We start from the raw sequence: 21706 nt of genomic DNA, 5'->3' as shown, positions 1-21706 counted from the left end.
TGTGTGTGTGTGTGTGTGTGTGTGTGTGTGTGTGTGTGTGTGTGTGTGTGTGTGTGTGTGTGTGTGTGTGTGTGTGTGTGTGTGTGTGTGTGTGTGTGTGTGTGTGTGTGTGTGTGTGTGCATGCGTCATACATCATGGCTGAGTAAATATGAGGATATAAGTGGGTGAGGATATGAGTGTGTGTGTGTCATCCGCCATGGCTGGAGTGAGTGTGGGGATTTGTGGATTTGTTTCATCCTCCATGGCTGGAGTGAATATGGGGATATGAGTGTGTGTGTGTGTGTGTGTGTGTGCATGTGTCATCCACCATGACTGAGTAAATATGAGGATATGAGTGGGTGAGGATATGAGTGTGTGTGTGTCATCCGCCCTGGCTGGAGTGAGTGTGGGGATTTGTGGATTTGTTTCATCCTCCATGGCTGGAGTGAATATGGGGATATGAGTGTGTGTGTGTGTGTGTGCATGTGTCATCCACCATGGCTGAGTAAATATGAGGATATGAGTGGGTGAGGATATGAGTGTGTGTGTGTCATCCGCCATGGCTGGAGTGAGTGTGGGGATTTGTGGATTTGTTTCATCCTCCATGGCTGGAGTGAATATGGGGATATGAGTGTGTGTGTGTGTGTGTGTGTGTGCATGTGTCATCCACCATGGCTGAGTAAATATGAGGATATGAGTGGGTGAGGATATGAGTGTGTGTGTGTCATCCACCATGGCTGGAGTGAGTGTGGGGATTTGTGGATTTGTTTCATCCTCCATGACTGGAGTGAATATGAGGATATGAGTGTGTGTGTGTGTGTGCATGTGTCATCCACCATGGCTGGAGTAAATATGAGCATATGAGTGGGTGAGGATATGAGTGTGTGTGTGTCATCCACCATGGCTGGAGTGAGTGTGGGGATTTGTGGATTTGTTTCATCCTCCATGGCTGGAGTGAGTGTGGGGATTTGTGGATTTGTTTCATCCTCCATGGCTGGAGTGAATATGGGGATATGAGTGTGTGTGTGTGTGTGTGCATGTGTCATCCACCATGGCTGAGTAAATATGAGGATATGAGTGGGTGAGGATATGAGTGTGTGTGTGTCATCCGCCATGGCTGGAGTGAGGGTGGGGATTTGTGGATTTGTTTCATCCTCCATGGCTGGAGTGAATATGGGGATATGAGTGTGTGTGTGTGTGTGTGTGTGTGTGTGTGTGCATGTGTCATCCACCATGGCTGAGTAAATATGAGGATATGAGTGGGTGAGGATATGAGTGTGTGTGTGTCATCCGCCATGGCTGGAGTGAGGGTGGGGATTTGTGGATTTGTTTCATCCTCCATGGCTGGAGTGAATATGGGGATATGAGTGTGTGTGTGTGTGTGTGTCTGCATGTGTCATCCACCATGGCTGAGTAAATATGAGGATATGAGTGGGTGAGGACATGAGTGTGTGTGTGTAACTGCCCTGGCTGGAGTGAGTGTGGGGATTTGTGGATTTGTTTCATCCTCCATGGCTGGAGTGAATATGGGGATATGAGTGTGTGTGTGTGTGTGTGTGTGCATGTGTCATCCACCATGGCTGAGTAAATATGAGGATATGAGTGGGTGAGGATATGAGTGTGTGTGTGTCATCCGCCCTGGCTGGAGTGAGTGTGGGGATTTGTGGATTTGTTTCATCCTCCATGGCTGGAGTGAATATGGGGATATGAGTGTGTGTGTGTGTGTGCATGTGTCATCCACCATGGCTGAGTAAATATGAGGATATGAGTGGGTGAGGATATGAGTGTGTGTGTGTCATCCGCCCTGGCTGGAGTGAGTGTGGGGATTTGTGGATTTGTTTCATCCTCCATGGCTGGAGGGAATATGAGGATATGAGTATGTGTGTGTGTGTGTGCATGTGTCATCCACCATGGCTGGAGTAAATATGAGGATATGAGTGGGTGAGGATATGAGTGTGTGTGTGTCATCCACCATGGCTTGAGTGGGTATGAGGATATGAGTGTGTGAGGATATGAGTGTGTGTGTGTCATCCACCATGGCTGGAGTGAAAATGAGGATATTAGTGTGTGAGGATATGTGTGTGTGTGTGGGGGGGGGTTGTCATCCACCATGGCTGGAGTGAATATGAGGATACGAGTGTGTGAGGATATGTGTGTGTGTGTGTGGGGGTGTGTGTGTGTCACCCACCATGGGTGGAGTGAAAATGAGGATATTAGTGTGTGAGGATATGTGTGTGTGTGTGTGTGTGTGTGTGGGGGGGGGTGTGTGTGTGTCATCCACCATGGCTGGAGTGAATATGAGGATATGAGTGTGTGTGTGTGCTTGGGACACCCTTGTTGGCTAACGTGAGCATGAGGATGTGTGTGTGTCTCATCGTTGTTGGCTGGAGGGAGAATAATGATATGTGTGTGTGTTATTTGTATTTGTATTTTATTAGGCTTATATAGCGCTTTAGACCAAAGCGCTGTGTGTGTGTGTGTGTGTGTGTGTGTGTGTGTGTGTGTGTGTTTCTCATCCACCAGGCCAGAAGTGAGCATGTTAGAAACCGTCTGCTTTTTATATAGAATCTCTTTGACCTCTCTGGTGCTTTTTATTCCTGCACATTCTATATTTGATGGGATCCTAAGGAAGTGGTCTCTATCGAGTCCGGTTTTGTTTCTCCTGGCCCTCCACCAATGAAACATTTTCCTCTGGGGAGAAGACATGTGCTGCTTCACCCAGACCTTCCAGAAGAGCCAATAGCTGCTTCCACACTGACCTGATAGGCCTCCCACTACCAATGCCCACAACTGGTGCTTTCATGGGCCAAAGAGGTTGCCACCTCTTTAGCCTACAACTGCCAACGCTTTTAGCCTACAACTGCCAAAGCTAGGGCACTTCAGTAAAGACACCAGGGCTTAGGGTCAAGGGCGACTTCCTTAATCAGTTGCCTCCCTACAGCTGCCATTGCTCTCTTGCAATGGGAGCCTGCCCAATGTCTTGGGAATCAGCATGCAGGTTGGGGAAGCCCCCACCACCTGAAGAACCCCGGTAGTGGTCTGATTGAAGCACCAGCCCTCACAGCTCTCAACAGATGGAATGAACCTAATTCTGAACCTTAAAACAGCCTCTTCATTCCCCCTGAACATTTGACCAACGGTGGAACTAGTGTGCAAGTAAATGTACTGATGACAAGGCCCATCTTCCTCTGTGACAAGCGCCCATTTTAGCTGAAGGCCTCCATTTTAAAACCAGCTCACATATTCACCTACCAAATCCTTAAATTATCTTATTCGGATGTTATCAATAAAACGATGTTCATTCGCTGTACAGCCTCATGGAGCCTTTGACTCTCTTTGACTCTCCCAGGAGAGCGTATTTTAAAAGCTCTGAGGTCGGAGTAACCCTCTGAGATATCTATCCTTTGTCCATGCAAACCTTTTAGTATCAACGGCTTTGTTGACCATGGGAGCACAGACAGGAGGATCCAAGATCGAGAGCCGATACAGCCTTTTTTGTAATGTTTCATGCACTTATTAAATAAAATATTTGCAATAACAATACATTAACACTGATTCCTAAATACATATGATACATGTAGTCAATAAAACATATTGGGTAATATGAAACAGATACCATAGTCCCATGTCAAACTATAGATGGCAAATAGAATGTACACACCTAATTAATCTATTCAACACCATACATAGCTATGATGTGTTATAAAATAAACAGCGCAGATGGCCTCCCTTGGATTTTGTTGCAGGGGCAAGCCCTTTGGGTGACGTCACATCTGAGGGTGAAGAATAAAAGTTGTCTGCCACTTAAAAAGCTGTCCCCGCGGGCAGCTCGGCCTCATTCTTCCCGCAGCAGTGCAACAGCACTCATATTAACTTTGCAAATCGTCTGGAAGCAAAACTGTAAGTATTTGCCCTGTAATGTGACAGGAATGGTTAATACGTTTCTGCTGTAAACCTATAAAGGTATTGTACGCGTGTTATAGTTATTGAAACAAAAATAATGAAGGTAGCATTGACCGGCATTCTAAATCAGGAGGAAATATCAATGAAATAAAATTGAATAAATAATGACTAAAATTACAAGCGGGCCTGCGGGTGCTGGGGTGGTGGGGTTCTGGCAGCATAGGATGCCCGGTCTGTTGTTCATGCTTTTAGAGCATGGAGGAGTTGGTGGAGGAGTAATTGTAATTTGGATCATATCACAGATTTTTTGCCATTATACACAATCTAATTAAATCAGGCAGAGCTGTTTTTATTTGTCCCAGCCATAGATGTCAGGATGGTTGGCAGCACGGGCAGGCTTGCACCTGATTATGGCTGGTTCCCCCATTGCCAGAATATGGACGTGATATTGACGAGCGGGCAGGAGATAGGCCATCCGCATTTGCCTTTGGCGGGAACAAGCCATTGGCTTGTGCTGCATTCTGGCGGGTGTGCATCAGGATGGCGGCAGGAGTAGCTTCCAAGTCATGTGTTTATGAGACGTGCGGCCTCATGTATGCAGGGCTGCCTAGCTCCGCTCATTGGCGAGTCAGATGGACGCTGTGCTTTGGCCTCAGCAGCTTGATGGATGTTAACGGTGTTGGTGTTAGAGAGGGTGGCTGGATATGTTGGGAAATGAAAACGGTGGATTGTTAACGTTAAGGAGGTGGAGGAAAATGTGAAAGGCAGGATTTCTACTTGTGCAACTATGCACTCTTGGAAACATGGTACACATAAATAAATAATAATAATACATTTGCGAAAAAACAAATGACACTCCCTCTCTTCTAAACGCCTTCTGCATCACGATGGACTCCTTCTGGCAAGTGTGACACATGCCCAATGCCCACATTATGATCAGTCTTCCTTCTCCTTGGGGGGCATATGTGCATTGCACCATATCTACAAAGTGGTAAAAAAACACTGCTGGCTTGTCAAATCTGGTCATGCCAATTCTTCATCACAGAAAACACAGTGAACGGAGAGGAACACCACCAAAAATAGCATTCCCTAAAACCAGCTATGACTCACCTACTTCTCTTGGAGAAGCTAGAAGAATACCCATAGAGCCATTCCACACCACACCATAGAGCCAGCAGGCGGCTACTATGCTGTCCGGCGGCAGAATGAAATGCTTGTCGATGCAGTACATCAGACAGGAGAGGTAAGAAGAAACCTACTCAGAAGAGGAGCATGCCAGCAAAGTTTTCCAGAGACGCATGCTGACCACGTACAGGCGTTGCTTGATGACCATCCAGGATGATATCCAGAATGACCTGGAGACCACCAATGCCACCGGTACTGCTGATCCCGCCCTTCTCATATTGCTGATGCTTACCTATCACAATGTCTCGTTTGTCACTTCCATCCATGCCATAACAAATACAACTTCTGAGGCAAGGGAGCACACAAGCTTCTCTGTTGGCCACAGCACTGTCTCCAATGGGAAGTGAAAGATCTGCCCTATCAAATGTTGTTGGCGCCATGGTGTCCATGTGGCCCTCATTGAAGCAAAGACCAAGGAGCACCTCTAATTCAACATATGGATGCAGCACACAGTGACAATGAGTGTGATGCAGACCTTTGCATTATGCATGCCTGTGTCTGATCCCCTGGTAGCAATTATTAATCCATGGTCTTGAGGAGCAGCTTCCTGCCATGGGATCAAGGAAACCCAAGTGCCTCTCAGGAACGACCTTCTTTGTAAACTGAAAACCACAAACAGTCAAGACACCAATGGACCATAAGGGCGAATGAAGTGATGGGGTAGATCCCTGTCCGTGCGAGGATCTATGCCTGGCACGCAAAACTGAGAAATGCACACTTGGGTGCACAGGTGACAATGAAAGTGACAAGAAAAGTTCATTGCATGTGCAAAGTGATCCCTCCACTACCGCGAGAGAGTTTGCTCAATAAATCACCCTTGGCTGTTCAGCACAGTATAGCAACTTGTAATGGTCCTGGAGTAGTGCTCCAACATTGTGCATAGAAAGACCTAAAATACCACCGAATGGGCCTTCAGGGGCCAGAAAAGCAGGTTATGATGCCTGGATAAAGCTGACACTGCCTTACAATGCAACTTAGACAATGTATGCCACATTGTACTATTGTGCTGCATGCCCCCACCATTAAAATATGGTGCAATGCACATATGCCCCCCAAGGAGAAGGAAGACTGATCATAATGGGGGGTTGGGCATGTGTCACACTTGCCAGAAGGAGTCCATCGTGATGCAGAAGGCGTTTAGAAGAGAGGGAGTGTCATTTGTTTTTTTCGCAAATGTATTATTATTATTTATTATGTGTACCATGTTTCCCAGAGTGCATAGTTGCACAATTAAAAATCCTGCCTTTCACATTTTAATCCACCTCCTTAACGTTAATAATCCACCAGTGTCATTTCGCAACATATCCAACCACCCACTCTAACACCAGCATGTCAGCATGGCACTGGTGGGGAATTCAAGGCAATGGTAAAATGTACACGCTCAAAGTGTGGCCAAACAGTATCTTTAGTACCATGTATTTTAATGAGGAAAACAATGTTAACAATGGGTTAAAGTAAAGCGAGGTTTACACCCACTCACTATTCACAATCATAAAGTTCCAAAATTCTCCAAATCTAAGATGTCCTTGACCCTATGGGGACACCCTAGTCCAGTGGTATTCACACTTTTTTATGTCGAACTCTCCCTGCCACCTTGAGTACAAATATTGTTTGCCAAGCCCCCAGTATTGTTGACAGGCCATCCAGTCCCATATCTGCTTATATTTTCTATTAAAAGCAGTAACCATACCTCCCCAGCTCTCGGATGGACATCCTTTTGGCCCCTATGACGATTCACCAGTTTTCGTCACTTCTCCCTAGAGGAGAGCCCTTCCATATGAGGCTAGGGAGATGAGGCTGCTACCAAATAGTCCACCTAGAGATGCTAATATACGGGAAGACCTCATAGGGATAAGGATCTCTCCCTACAACTATATAACTGAACCCCCTACCCTCATGGTCAACCTTTTTTACCACCATTGATAGTGGAACCATATGTTGTTGTAAAGGTATGACTGTGACAAATGTAGAGCTTACTAGGATGAATAAGAACACAAGAAGCCATATGCAAAACCAGCCAAGTACTGCAACGAGGTGGCTCACTGGAGGCATGAAGAATGCCAAATAAACTTTCCAAGATGGTAATGATGTTACGCAAGGGCGGTATCAACAATACAAAGTAGAAAGCAAGAACAGACTAGAGGGCTCTCATCGTGGAAGCCAGCAGCATGCAGGTCCTGCCTGGGGGTTTCGAACCAGGAGGACCAGAGACACAGAGAAGCTGTTCCTACTGGCAGGGGGCGCAAAGAATGGGGCGCTGCTACAACGTCCCAGGAGCCGGCTGGGAGCCAACTGACCAGAGGGAAGAACCAATCAATGTGGTGGTGCGACTGCAGGAAGGTGGACTGTGAGGTCTCGAAACAGTGCTGAGACCACCAGCTGCAGCCTGCTGAGGAGCCGTGTAGGTGTCGGAAACTGTAGAGGAAGGAATGCGTGACGTAGGGAAGAACCGGAGATGTGTTACAACAGACAACAAGGTAACAGGAATGGCAGGAAGACCGGGAGAGGTCCGGGAAGCTAAATCAAGGAGCCAGAGTGCATCAGAAGTTATCTCCCTCATCACAGTGGTCAGCCAAATACCACTGCTCAAACAGCATGTATCGGGTATCAACTCCTTTGTCGTAGTGGTCAGCCACATTCTACTGCTCAAGTAGAGTCTATCGGGAATCATCTCCCTCGTGGCAGTAGTCCTTCAAACACCACTGCCCAACTAGATAGCATCGGGAGTCATCTCCCTCATTGCAGTGGTCTACCCAAGATCAGCGTGTTACATGGAAGACAAATAGGGCTATGAGATTTTCTACTTACTGGAAGGAGTTAAAGAGACAAATCAAAGTTTTCTGCAAGAGTGTTTAAAGACCATTGTGGACAACTTTTATAGAAGGACCAGGAGAAGGGAGTAATTCCCCTGATCCTTTGTGATGGAACATTGAAGGAGTTACTTCTACTATAAGACAGAAGCAAGATACCAGGAGAAGAGAGTAATTCTCCTGGTGAAGGAAACACAAAATTAATTTTAGTTAAAGACTTATGTTTATAGTGTTAGGGTTCGATTAGTTGGTTTCTGACGGAGGACAGAGAACATTTAATTTTGATGGACATTCTAAAACTCACCAATGTTTTCCTAGGTTGAGGCAGGGTAAGCCCCATAGAAGTAAGGAGGGATAGGTTACTTTATTGATTTAATAAAGGTTTATAGCCCACAAGATGACACCTCAGTCTCCTTCTTTCACACCCTCACACCCCTATAAGGGTGCCAGCCCCACAGCTTGGAGACCACTGCTCTAGTCTATCAAGTATTGTCCAAGTGATACGGCCAACAGAAAAATGCAACCTAATCTTTACATGCACTTTGCCTCATGGCTTCCCTAGGCTAATTACATAAATGTCCCAAATATGACCAACACAAGAGTTCTCAAAACGTATTCTTAAGAGTCCATCCCTAAATGAATGCAACAGAATAAAATATCAATAATTCCTGGGAAGGCTCTTTCACGAGCGACTCACAGTATGGATTCCAACCATTTCCTCTTTGCTTTTTCCTCCAGCGCCAGGACCTACCTGCCCTTTGCCATGAGTAGGAACACTTGACATCCTCTACTCGGGCTGCAGCAGTGGCGCGTCCCTTGGCGCATGTCCCAACATGCTGCGTGGCTCCGTTTGCAACACTGCAGAGGGCAGCAAACAGGACTCCATCCACACAGGGTTCTGACTGCCAAAGCACGTGACATCATCACTCTTGCGCTCTCCGACGTGACCGGTACCGCTGTGGATCCATCACAGCTTTTGTTTAAGTGGTCAGGGATAGCGGTGCAGCACTCCTCAACTGTTTATTTTATGACCTGAGCTACTTGTTTCTTCATGTTGTATCGCCTGCATTCCTGTTTTTTGAACCATTTTCCTGTCTCCTGGACTGCCATGCCTTATCCATGTCTGCTGTGTTGCCTGGAACTGCCGCTGCCTGGTTTGTTGACCCTCCTCCCGTGTCTTCAGACTTTTCTTCTGGATTCTACTTGTCTGCTCCGCTGCCGGGTAATTTCTGACATTTTTTCCCTCTCTGGATATATCTGCTGCTGGTTTTTAGATTGGATTGAATTTCCCCTGAACTGCTTTGGACGTTTGAACTTCCTTGTTTTCCTGGCACTCTGAACGGGGTATTTTCCCTCCTGCTTGGTTCTCCATTTGTGTGCGTCCTCGTGCCTCCAAGGTCAGGTCCTTGTGTTTTCATTGGGACTTTGTTGTTCATTGGCTACTGTCGTCGGGCGGGGTATCTGGCCTATGGACAAACAAATCACTGGTAGGAGCTTTCCGTTACCATAGATTCATCTGCACCGTACAACAGTAACCAGGTAGGAGACGAGGACATAGGGAGAGACGGGGTGGTGGTGCTCTCTCTATGGTTATTTCTCATGTTTCTGTCTTGTTTGCCTTTCTGTGTTTACTTCCCCTCTAGCACTGCTGGTTTGCTACTGCCTTTTCACCTGAGCCCCTAGCCTGACAGGTCATCTTGCAGTCCTCAGGCTGTGCTCTTGGGGGGAAAAGTCTCCCTGTGAAAGGATACCTCAGTCATCATCTTTAGGGTGACTGAGGTTATCTGGAAAGCACTCGGTCTTGACATCCAGCCTCCTGCACCTCTCTCATGGAGGTGGTTTCCCCTTAGGCTTCTACCAGGCCTAAGAACCTTTAGTGGTAGGTTTCTTCCCCTCCTGGGATTAAATTAACTTCCCTCTGTGTTGCTTATGAAAGAGGTGCAGCTGGTCCTCCATGGACCATACCTCTCTCAGGTTTATAACCACATGTCCTTCCTAGAGCTTGTATTCCAGTTTTCAACAGATTACTCCTAGCCCTAAATTCTCTCAGGCTTGTCAACAAGTTTCTTCTGGACCTTGGCTTTCAAAATTCACAACAGGCCCCTCCTGGACCATGACTTTAATGGGTATTCTCTCCCCGCCCCCATCATTCAGGATCCTTTTCAGGCAGCTGATCTTTTCTTGCCCTCCTGCCATGGGCACAGGCCTTCCCTGCGGGTTGCTGGTGGAAGAACGTTGGTGCTGGATTTCTAATTTCCTCAAGTACTTGACAGTGGACATTGTACCCTTCTGGTCAGCCAGGGTTTAGCAACTTTGCACATGTCCTTCCACCCTTCCCAATCTTGCACTGCATTCCTGCTAGCAGCAGTCCCAGTACTCCCCTCTTCAGGAGCCTCCACTTACATCAGGGAGCAGCAGCAAGAACATCTGTTTCCTCCACCTTTTATACCCATGGGTCTCTGGTGTCATTTCTTATATGTTCCCTGATTGGTTATTCTCCAGGTTTCCTGGTTATCCTCAGTGCGATTGGTTTTAAGCCAGGACCTCTTGTATTTCTCTTATGGATTGGTTATGTCTGCTAACATTCTTAGTTTCGCTGCTTCTGTTACCCACAGTCAGACTCCCATTTTAGCAATTTCACGATTGCAAAATTGGCAATAACAATATATATATATATATATATATATATATATATATATTTGTCAGTTTTTGCTCATGCAAACAGCAATTTTTGCAAAAACACACAATCTGCATTAAAAAAAATCGCAATATGAAGAGAAAGAGCAGGGTGTTGGGCCAGAAAGTTCATGGTGGGCCAGAGGGAGCAGTGGTCTCTAGAGGGAACACAGGCCAGAGGGAGAGTGGCTGGTCAGAGGGAACAACTGTCTACAGGGGGAGATGGCCAGAAAAGAAAATAGGGAGTCATAGGCCAGAGGTGGAGCGACAGGCAAGAAAGCAGCGAGGAAGCCTGCTTCCAATCCTGAGACATCAGGGACTCTTTCTATTAAATTGATAGCAGAGACAACGTACACAAGGTGCAATTAATTGCAGCCTCTCTATGTCTCTGTCTCTCTCTTTCGCGCACGCACACACACACACACACACACACACACACTATCTCTCTCTCTCTCTCTCTCTCTCTCTCTCTCAGCCAGCTTTCTCACAACTAGCTCTCATACACCCTGGCTCTCTCCACTCAGTCAATAAAATGTGTGCAGCAAAAATGCTGCGATACATACAATGTTCTGCCACCAAATTCGCTTTTCTATTCTGCAAAAGGTTCTATTTCATGGCACAATATCCTGGGGTGTCTGCACAGTGGAAGCGAGGTTTTGAATCAAAGGAGAAACGTCCCTATTGTGTTTTACAAAGTTTGATACGTGCGTGCAGTACGGAGCACCATCTTTAGAGTCTCCTCCTTTCGCTCGGCTGTTCCATCATGGGAGTACTTGGTTGGTGAGTGCATCACTGCTTGCTTCTGTATGGTAGTCCGGGTGCTGATGTACTCCTTTGTGATGCTTTTTGGGGAATGGAGTTTCCTGGTGTGAGATTGCACAGCGCTGTCCTTGAGGCCACGTTACCTCATCTCTGTGGGCATAGCGAGACAGAAATCCCTCCTTATATACCCGCTGGTTGACATAGGTGTTAGTGGCAATACCATCCAGTCTCCTGTGTCTTGGTCTCTCACCACACATTCCCCATAATATCCCTCTGGTTTATTTCCCTCAGTATCCTTCCTCTCTCCCTAATGCCATCAATGCCATTTGTTGTTCCCAAGAGTATCTTAACCCTTGATGTATCCAGCAATCTCTCAGAGGCATTCTCCAGTATATCCTGCCCATGTGACAATAAACCCCAAGAATCTGGTGTCAACTCTTTGCACTTTGAGGGTGAGAGAGGAAGGAACAGGAGTGCTGTTTGCTATCTGCCTCTTGAAGGCCCTTCTGTGGTATTCATAAGGGAGGGCCATGCTTAGTATTAGCACTGGCCTTTTACAGGCAAGGGGGAGGATGGTGGCTCGAAGGAATCTTTGTGCCTAAACTGCTCACTGCGCAGTTGTGCACACATGGGTGCAATTGAAATATAATGTCCCCTAATCCCTCATATCCTCATCACATCCTCTAACCTCTAAGTGATCCTCTTCCATCCATATCATGCCGTCTAATCTACATGTACCTCTTTTGCGTTCTCAATTCACCAATATGCCAATCAGATCTTCCTGTCCCTCTCCCCGTATGTCTTTCTTAGACTTCTTATACCTATCTTATGTATGCATACCACATCAACCAACACCACCCCCTTGCACGGTCCATATCGCATTCCACGTGCTTCAATGTAATCCTCACTATCCCAGTTACATTCTTCAATCGTCCTCCCTGTGTCACACTCTTCAACCATTGCTTTGATTGTCCATCAGTTCCCAGTCGCCTTCATGGGTTTCCCAGCTGTATCGTGTCCTCCAATCCCCTCTTTCTCTTGTTATCACTTCCTGCACAGCCCCTCCTTCTGTAAAGCCTTGGATACTCTCTCCCTCTCTATGGCAACCACCAACCCAGTTCACTCAGCACTCCTGTCACATAGTTCACACTCTCTGTCAGAACCTCCATCAAAGTATTCAGTCCAGCTCCGCCCGCACTAACACCATGAAAGAATATAGTTTGGGGATAGGTCTGCATATTTCATTGCATGAGTAAACGACAAATAACTAAAGATATGGTATTTAATAATGCATTCAGAAAGACTGAAACTAAGCAAAACAATAAAGGTCTCTTTCAAAGCTTAAACATGTGGAAACTCATATGAATACAGTTTCCATAAAGGGACTATAGAGACATCTGTGAACCTCAACATAATAGTTCCCTATTGCTGCAGAGCTAGAACACTAAGCACATTTTACAGTCAAATCGAGAAAATGTGGAGCAAGAACCGCCCTTTTATCTGAATGCAGCCCTTAGTAGAGCAAAGGGCACAAAAGAAAACATAGAGTACTTCAAAAGCAAGCAGAGAACATGCTATTCTTAATAGCTCTACTACGGAAGTACCACTAAAGGGCAGAAGTAGATGTGTACCCAAAAATGTATTGGAACTGTGACCTCGGCATGGAATGGGGTAGACTGGAGCATAGTCGCAATGTGTTGCAGCTGGAGTTGCTCAACAGCTAAAATGGGTGGAATTGGCGAAAGAAGGTGGTGTCCCTGTATTATTTTTCTTTTTTTCCTCAGTCAGTCAGTTACTGGAGTCATGTATATACTGCCCAGACTAACTGATCGTATCTCCACTACGAGTTATACCCAACATCTACCTGAACACATGCCGCTTCAACAGGGGCCTGGAACTTGAAAAAGCTTGTGTTGCCATGAACAGAACTTGATAATTTACTCCAACTCCTGGGTCCCAAGAATGAAAGTCTTATCTTCTCTCACCCAATAGAGTTTCAGGGATATATAATCTCTGATCCTCCATAGACGAAAGGTTCCATTCTGGAATATACCATGTGATGCTTTCCTGAAGGTGGGTGTGAGCAGACCCATAGATGCATTTGGAAAGGATACAAAGATTTTTAAGCTGCACTCTCTACTTTATTGGATACCACACCTGGTTCCTCTGAACAGCTTGGACATGATGACTTTTCCTATGTCCAGAGACCAAGCCGTTTTGAACCACCTGGAGTCTAATATTACCCCGAGCAGTACATTGCCATAGTCCACGCAACTAGTCACTAAGCCTTTAGACTTGCTCAGCAGCTTAAATCCAAAAATCCTATACAGCCGATATTAAAATAGTATCCTTTGCAAATGGGATGGACTTTTACAAACTATATAGTCTCAGCATAGTCTCTGCATGTAACCTGAGATAACAACTTGACACGTTTTCCAAAACCCGGACGGAGATGGAGCGTGAGGAGAGATTCCTTTTTAGTGTTGGTAGGACCTCCTCCATCTCCCCTTGGCTGCAATGAAGCCAGCTAAAATCATCCAGGCTATGTCCTTTAGGTTTCATAACTGTAGGGTCAGATTCCAATATAGATGCAACTGCTATAAAATGGTAAAGTGAAGAGGTATGCTTTAACTTCAGAAGGTAGGTACAGTTCCAGAATGGTCAATATGTTTGTGAAAAGTAGTGGATCTGTTAACAGCAAAAAATAAAAGTAGTGGACCTCTGCTGCTGACTGTTCCCTCTCACTTCGATCTCTGCTGAAGGATTGAGATGTCCTCTAGTAGAAGGGTTATGGGCTACGAAGGCTTTGGAGCCCACTCTTAATATGGAACTCAAGTACTCATTATTGTGAATGACTTTGTCAATGGCAGGGAGAGATGAGTTGATAACATGTTTAAAGGAAACCTCTTATATACGATATACCCATGTTAGGTTGATGCTCTCATTTGCTTTCAGTTGCTTTGATCTGCAGGGAGCACTAAAGTGAGGTGATAGTTCACTGGAACGTAACAGTTGCTCTCTGTCAGGTAGTAAGCAGAGTGAGTCTGAGGAAGGACCAAGAAGCCTCCCATTGCCCCAAAGTAGAAGAAGCCGGTATATCCCAGAAAATGGGTTGGTATGAATATACTTGCGTATATCACACGCACACCTTTCAAACCTGCACGTATTTTGATAAGTACATAGCACCACAATATCAGCATATTGGAACGCAAAGTCCAAATTGAATTTTAATTGAAAACATAACCCAATAAAGAGTGCACTCATGTAACTACTCCACATAGTAATGTGTCATTCATTAGTAGAGCTTGGTGGGGGCAGTTGGGGGCTACTAACATATCACAAGGTGACCTCCCTGTCTCTCAGAATTATTGACCATTACCAGGTGAGGAGCCTTTCCCTCTGGCACCAAAACTTGCCTCCACCACAAAGTCACTTCAACTCCTAATTCTCTCCATACCACCCACTGACATATCGAACCACGAAGCACCGCCGAACTCTACACTTAGTCAATTCAGAAAAGGGAAAGCTCACAGTTAGCCATCTCTGCTGGTGTAATGTATGCATCCTGCGACACCTGGCCAGCAGTCCCCTTCCAGACCTCTCACAGCATTACCAGGCAGTAGCAATTGCAGTTAGTGGCCTACGAATAGCAAGTTACCTAACATAACGCAGAGTAACCGTGGATATGTAAGGTTGCAGCTGGGGGTCATGGAAGGCTACCTTGTGTGGGGTAGCAACCTGGCAGCACGAAGAAGAAGGAATTAGTCTTCTTGGAAGCAGAAACGTGTGCCCAGTCACACATCGGAATCAACAGTCACGAGAGAGCCCTGAGAGAATCTGATGCCTTGGCGATGCCCTGCTGTCATGACAACAGCATGATAAATATTAATTACTGAAAGACAGACTGCAGGCCGGTTCATGAGTTTGGAGGTATTACATCCGGTAATACCTTCAAACTTGTTTCACCTTACCGCATTTGGTAATTACGGGGTGGCAAGGTAGGTTCACATGGTGGTTCCATGTCTTAAAATCGTGTTTACAAAATATTGCGGCAAAAATGCAGTGGTTTTGCCGCCACAATCATGTAAAGGATAAGGGGGGCACCCCACAACCTCCGCTCCCCTTAAATGGTATAATGGGGTACACCTTTACTGGGTCAAATTACGGCATTTTTGCTGCGATTTTTTTTTACCGGTGACATTTTTGCGCGATTTTATTACCTGATACCCACATGGTTAGGAACCATGCATACTGTTATTACCCATCTTGGCATGCTATAGGACTCCATTGGGGTCCGGTAATTACTGCCAGGGTACCATCAAATGGTAATACTGTTTCTGGCATTCGGTCTGGCGGTATTATCGAATTATTAGAAATCCAATGCCACAATAAGAAGGCAAGTCCAAACTGCATGAAGCAAGGACGGCCGGGTAATTGCCGGGTACGCTATTGCTGCATTACCGGACCCCCCTGGAGTCCTTTGGGTCTCTAAAATGGGGAATAACTGTATTGTCTGCATGTTCCTAACCATGCGAACCTACCTGACCTCCCCGTCATAATCGAATGAGGTAAGGGTACCAAGCAGTGGAGTATCTTAGTCTGTGATTGTCACTAGGGTGGTGAATATGGAAAATAAATAATGAATATTACAGATATATCTTGGTTGAAAATAAACTTTTGTAATATGGGGTGCGTGAAATCCTGTTTGTGTATGTTTATATTTACTGTGCTGCTCCTGAAGAAGGGGAAAGAGTCCCTGCAACCCGTAGATCAACTACTCACAGCTCTGAATAAAAAATCAATGTTATACAAAAGACCTTCTGGATAATCGTGTTCATTTAAGAGGAATATTATAACATGCGCGTTAATGTAATGGTAGAAATGTGGTGAGCTGAATGTTCAGCTGCATGGTGCGCAGGAGACGGGAATGTCCATAGATTGGAAACCTTTCTTTCATATTTGTTTACGACTCCGTGTCAGGGTTGGGATACCTCCCCTGAACCCAAATTTGTAACTTTCATTCACGATGGTGTTTTGAATTTGTATGAATTTAAGAGTGCCCTGTTAGCTATAGTAGAGAGGTGGGATGAAGAAAGGAGGGTTTTGGAGCACAAACGAAGAGTAACTTCTTCTACCTGGGAACAGGTGAATCTGATATTAAGAACAATGTCCAATCGTCTCACATTCAAATAAAATCAACACAGTTACATGTTACACTTTTGTGATCAATGTGCCTCTTTTGTCTTGCAGAAAAAGAGTTTGTCCCTGGCTTAGTCCAGTTTTAAAATCAAACAAAATCCAGGTTTACCTTTTATTGGACTCCCTGCAAATATGACGCAGAGATGGCAGTTTCATCATCTTTCAAGGTCCCAGAGAAGACTTCATCGGATGTTGGTCACACCATCACATTTTGTCTTTAAAGATATCATTTCAATGGTTTTTGGTGGGTTGGCCTGTCCAGGCTGTCTGGCGTGTGTTGTGCTTTGCTGAGTAGGCCGCTATGATGAGCCCTTCTGGGCAGGAAGCACAGTAGTCTAAGCGGCTAAAAATGGTCTGACGTGAAACTAGAAGATTCTGTGGCTGATTTACAGAAGAGATTTTCTATAGGAGAATTTCATTGGAAAACACTTTGTAAATCAGTTCCTCTAGCTCTAATCACAGCGTCAGCATAAGGTGTGCTTCTGGACACACCACACCATCTACCTGTGCCGCAGATGCCTCTTCTATGAAAGGTGGAAGGCTGGGAAAACAGGTTGAAGAGCAGTAGTAAGAGCCACATATTAAAGAAACTGGATATTGACATACATTGTTATCTCGATCCTTTCACTAATTGGTTGCAGGCACGATTTTCTTTCATCACCAGCCAGTGTCCAGGGTGTGCTACAGTGTCATCAACGCAATTTAGTGGTGGGGAAACCCTTTCCAGTACCTACAGGGGCACGTCAGACTCTGAAGAAACCCCCCAGTGGCATTACAGAATCAGCCATCACATGGCCCTCTGACTGGACTGCACAGCAATAACATTTACGCACAATGGGGCTGTCAGCATGCCAGCTATGAGTTTTGCTTTGTGTACAGAGGGGAGGCCGGACACCAGGTAGATGGACATCACTTTGTCAACGCCACTGTTGTTTGGCTCTTGGAGCCAAGCCAGACCCTCTGGGTCAGCTCTACCTACAAGTTCCCTGGCTGTCTGTTGTGCATCCTGTGTCTCTACAGAGTGCACAATCTTCTACATGTTTTGCTGCAGTGAGATAACATCCCCACTATAGCATGGCTGCCCATCTGAAGTAGCAGACTATGTATGACACGTGTTCCCATTCAGAAGTGCCAATACACAAGGCACTAATGGCCGGGATCTCTTCGGATAGACAAAATATAACGGTCAACCAAGTACCTTCAACACTAGTTATTTATTCAAAAATGTTAATCGGAATCACAGCAAACATACATTAACATCTCAATAATTAATTACACCCTTTGTTCAACACTTTTCAAACAACAACATTAAAAAAAGTACCTTTATGACAAACATTCATAAAAAAGACACACTAAAGAGATAGCATATCTCTATGGATTCTTCACTGTATTGATTATTCTGAAATCGTGTGTACTGGGTCGGACTGGGGCATACGATTGTCTCGGGCACCAATGAAAAAGTGGCCCACAATTGCAAATGGAAATGCATTCATTTTGTGACAGACTGTTTGGATAGTAGTGCGCGGGGGGGAGGTTTGTGATCAACTTGATGCAAAATTGTGCATTTTAAAGAATATTTATTCAGTAACACTGGTCAAAACTGCTATCTGCAGAGTGAAGTAATTTATCAAACTGGGCCACATGCGCCAAAAGAGTGGCCCACTTTGACCAAAAAACCTGGCCCACACTAGCATTTTGTGTTTTTGGTTTGGGCCTTGCCCTATTGCCCTATAGGACAGCCCTATCCTGCTTGTGTATACATCACACATCACTATCATCATCCACCTAATGATATGTTTAGTTTCTTTAGAAATGATATTTCAAGGTATCTGTCAATGCCTTCTACGCATTGTAATGGAATGTCGACACCGTGGTTTTCGGCCTCATAGGGCTAGTCTATTGTGCTCCTTCAAAGTAGAGCGGCCTTCATCAGGACGCTAATGCTTGGGCATCTCCACTGGATGTATTCCTGCGTTCTTGGGCTCAGTAATGAAAAAACAAATAAAAACCTTCTATGTGACTCCCTGTGGTGACTGTATTTATTGTGTATCCTAATGTTTGTATCTACTGACTAGTAGAATGCAAGGATTATTCATTTATCCAATTAATTCTAATTTAGAAGAGTGCAAATAAGCCTTTATATCCAATTTCTTCTGAAAAGGATGCTTTAAAACACCCTTTGAATCCATTATTTAAATATTCTTCAGGGAGTGCCACCCCAATTCCTAATTGGAGGGGTTGGTTTGCTTCTCTTTGCACTCCAAGTCAGGGTGCCAATTTCACCACCACCTATTGCAACCATCACCAGCTGCCACTCATTTTCAATGCCCATTGTTCGAGCAGAAATCGCCATTGGGACACTGATCATGGACACCCAGCACACACTACTCTTCTGCATTGGCTTAAAGAAAACAAACATAGATAAATAAGTGTTTTGCCGAAAAAGTCGGAGCGTGTCTTTTACAAGCCACTGCATTTTGCACTGGATAGCCCATAGTATCTTGGCAACATCCTGCAGACCTACTTCTGTTTCTGCAGTTGAATATGCAGATACAATACAGGTAACCCAAGGTAAAGAAAGGAGTCAGTAGGGCTAACACCGCTTCCCTGGCCACAGTCTCCACCCATTCTACCTGAGACTCTGGTGGGAGGAACCTGGCCTAGCTGGCCACTCCCATCACTGACAATTACTGAACGGCCCATTGGTTAGGCTAACCAGGGACCTTCCGTTATGGAATGCTGTGAATTTTAATCTCAGAATATTTACGTTGGTATTTAGTGGCACTCTCTCCCTGCATCATTCATTTGTATATCTACCTCAGTCAGTGCTATCCTGTGGCTGCGGGTAATAGTGCTAAGACGTGGCATACAGTGCCTACAGTGCGTAGCGTACAGTACCTACGATGGCATAACATAGCAACAATCTTGGAGACTGTTTCCTCAGTCCCGCGTCCCTGGTTATATTTGCATCAAGAGAGCCTGCAAAAAGGCATAAGTTGAGCTACATAAGACCACTTTATGTTACATTACATTGGGCCTCATTACGAGTTTGGAGGCAACCATGCCCTTAATAAGGGCATGGCTGCCTCCAAACTTGGGTCTGGGTTCCTTGAATGAGCAAATACTGGACCATTCCAACCTTGGATGACCCGGTAATTCCTCATTCAAAATACCCATCCCCATTCGAGCCCCCATAGGGCTCAATGGGAATGGGGAGGGAGCTAACAATGGGCCGTTAATAACGGGCCCGTTAATGCCCGTTGTTAGCTCCCTGGTCCCCTTGCGGGTCCCGCAAAGGAAGTCTGGTCTGACCAGACGTCCAGAGCGGGTCCCACAAGGGAACCTCATAATAGGGCGGAATGGGTTTCACGGCACCGGCATCATTACCGCTGCTGTTAAACCCATTCGCCAGGGTCGTAATGAGGCCCAATATTGTGTTATGTTGTGCTGCATTTTTGAAGCCCATACGCATCACCTTGTTGTCTGCTAGTTGTGTCTTTCTGCAATGTGAGAGTGCCATAGTGGGATTGCGTTTTGAGACCACCCGCAACCCAGGTGTGTGTATACAGAGGGGTAACGTGCTTTGTTTTTGTGGGTTTCTCTCTGAGGACTTGTCTTTTGCGACTTCTCCTCCACGCCATGCATTGTTTACAGAGCAGTCACGTTCTCTATAGTTGCGGGCTACCCTACGGAGTTGGTATGGTAGAAGTGTTGCCCCTTGCAGCCTTTCCCGGAACCCATGAGTGTGTAGACAGATGGGTTAAGTGTTCTCTGTGTGCCAGGAGATGTATGAGTTTATGCATGAAGGCTTGTCAGCTGTAAGTGGAAACTTCAAGGGGGTGGGGGTGGTGAAGGTGGTGTTTTGGAGATGTAGTGCTCTGAGGGTGCCCTGATATATAAGCCTTCGAGCTTTTGCCATATCCTTGGGTGTTGTTATTTGAGAATTCCCCTGGGTTTCTACAGCTTTTGTTCCTGGTTACTTGTTTCCCTGTGGGCATCACTGTATGTTACCGGGAGTCTCATCAAATCCACCTGGTCTTGTTTGCAGATCCCCATGTAGCATGTTCCAGTGGTGTGTCCAGTGCAGTGGTTCGGAGTGTTAGATTTTTGGTAGTATTATGCCTAAAGGGTTCCGATTAATCTGGTGGAATATGTCTGCATGTTTGTAGGGTCCCTTCGGGTAGATACTTTATGTTAACCTGAGTGGGTTGAAAGTTGAATGGCTAGAGGCACTTGGGGGAGGTCAGGGTCCGGTGTTACTGAGCTACTAAGAAGCCAGAACACAATGTAGGGGATTGTGGCAAAGAAATGAAAGGTTTCAGGGTTCATTCTGGAGCGATAAGTAGAAGAGGAGCGTATGATGTATTCTTATCATTTATGCTTCTAGAAATTATAGAGTGAACTTCATAACATTGAAGGGCATCTTGGAGTTAACGACTTGGTTGCATGAGGAGGGAAGCCATCCAGGTTCCTGGCAGATTCGGGTCTTCCCCATAGTGGTGTTCTTTTCAGGGAACACCCTTTATGTGAACAAGGCCTTGATACCTTCACCAGCAGCACCCTTGTGTGTATTAACAGTGGTAGAGTGTGGAATGTGTTCAGGATAGGTGTGCCAGCTAAGGGTTGGCCACAAGGGTGTGTATATGTGTGTAGATTGTGAGTAGGGTTGCTATGCTATGTCTGCCATCATCTTGGGAGCCCCGCAGGTTGTGTCTAGTCAGACATATCATGTGATCACATATTATGCTGTGTGTATCATTGATTGATTGCAGATGTTAGTTAAACGCTCTGAAAAGAGTAGCAAAGTTCCAGGTGGGTTGTGTCCCCCGGCTTAGTTGACCATGTAGGAGGAGTAGAGAGTTTTGGGGAACGTGTGCAGAGCAAGGGTGCAATGTCACCCGCAGCATTCTTAGAGCTCTCAAGTTTCCCATGGCCATGCATGAGAAGGCCATCCAGTCCAGCTTTTGGTTGGAATTCTGAGATTGGTAGTCAGTCAGTCATGAATACTTTATTTCAGACTCAAGCCCATAGACGTATAGCATGGAAATCTCACACAATGCTTCACATTTCATTTACAATATCATACAATTCATCAAATCCACAAATACCTTTTAAATACTCATGAAAATAATTAAAAAAAACACTAAATCCAAGATACAATTAATTACATTGAATTTTAAACATCATGCAA

Source organism: Ambystoma mexicanum, chromosome 3q (assembly GCF_040938575.1).
Source record: "Ambystoma mexicanum isolate Mex_15411 chromosome 3q, UKY_AmexF1_1, whole genome shotgun sequence".
NCBI lineage: Eukaryota > Metazoa > Chordata > Amphibia > Caudata > Ambystomatidae > Ambystoma > Ambystoma mexicanum.
Note: the sequence above shows the minus strand (reverse complement) of the source record.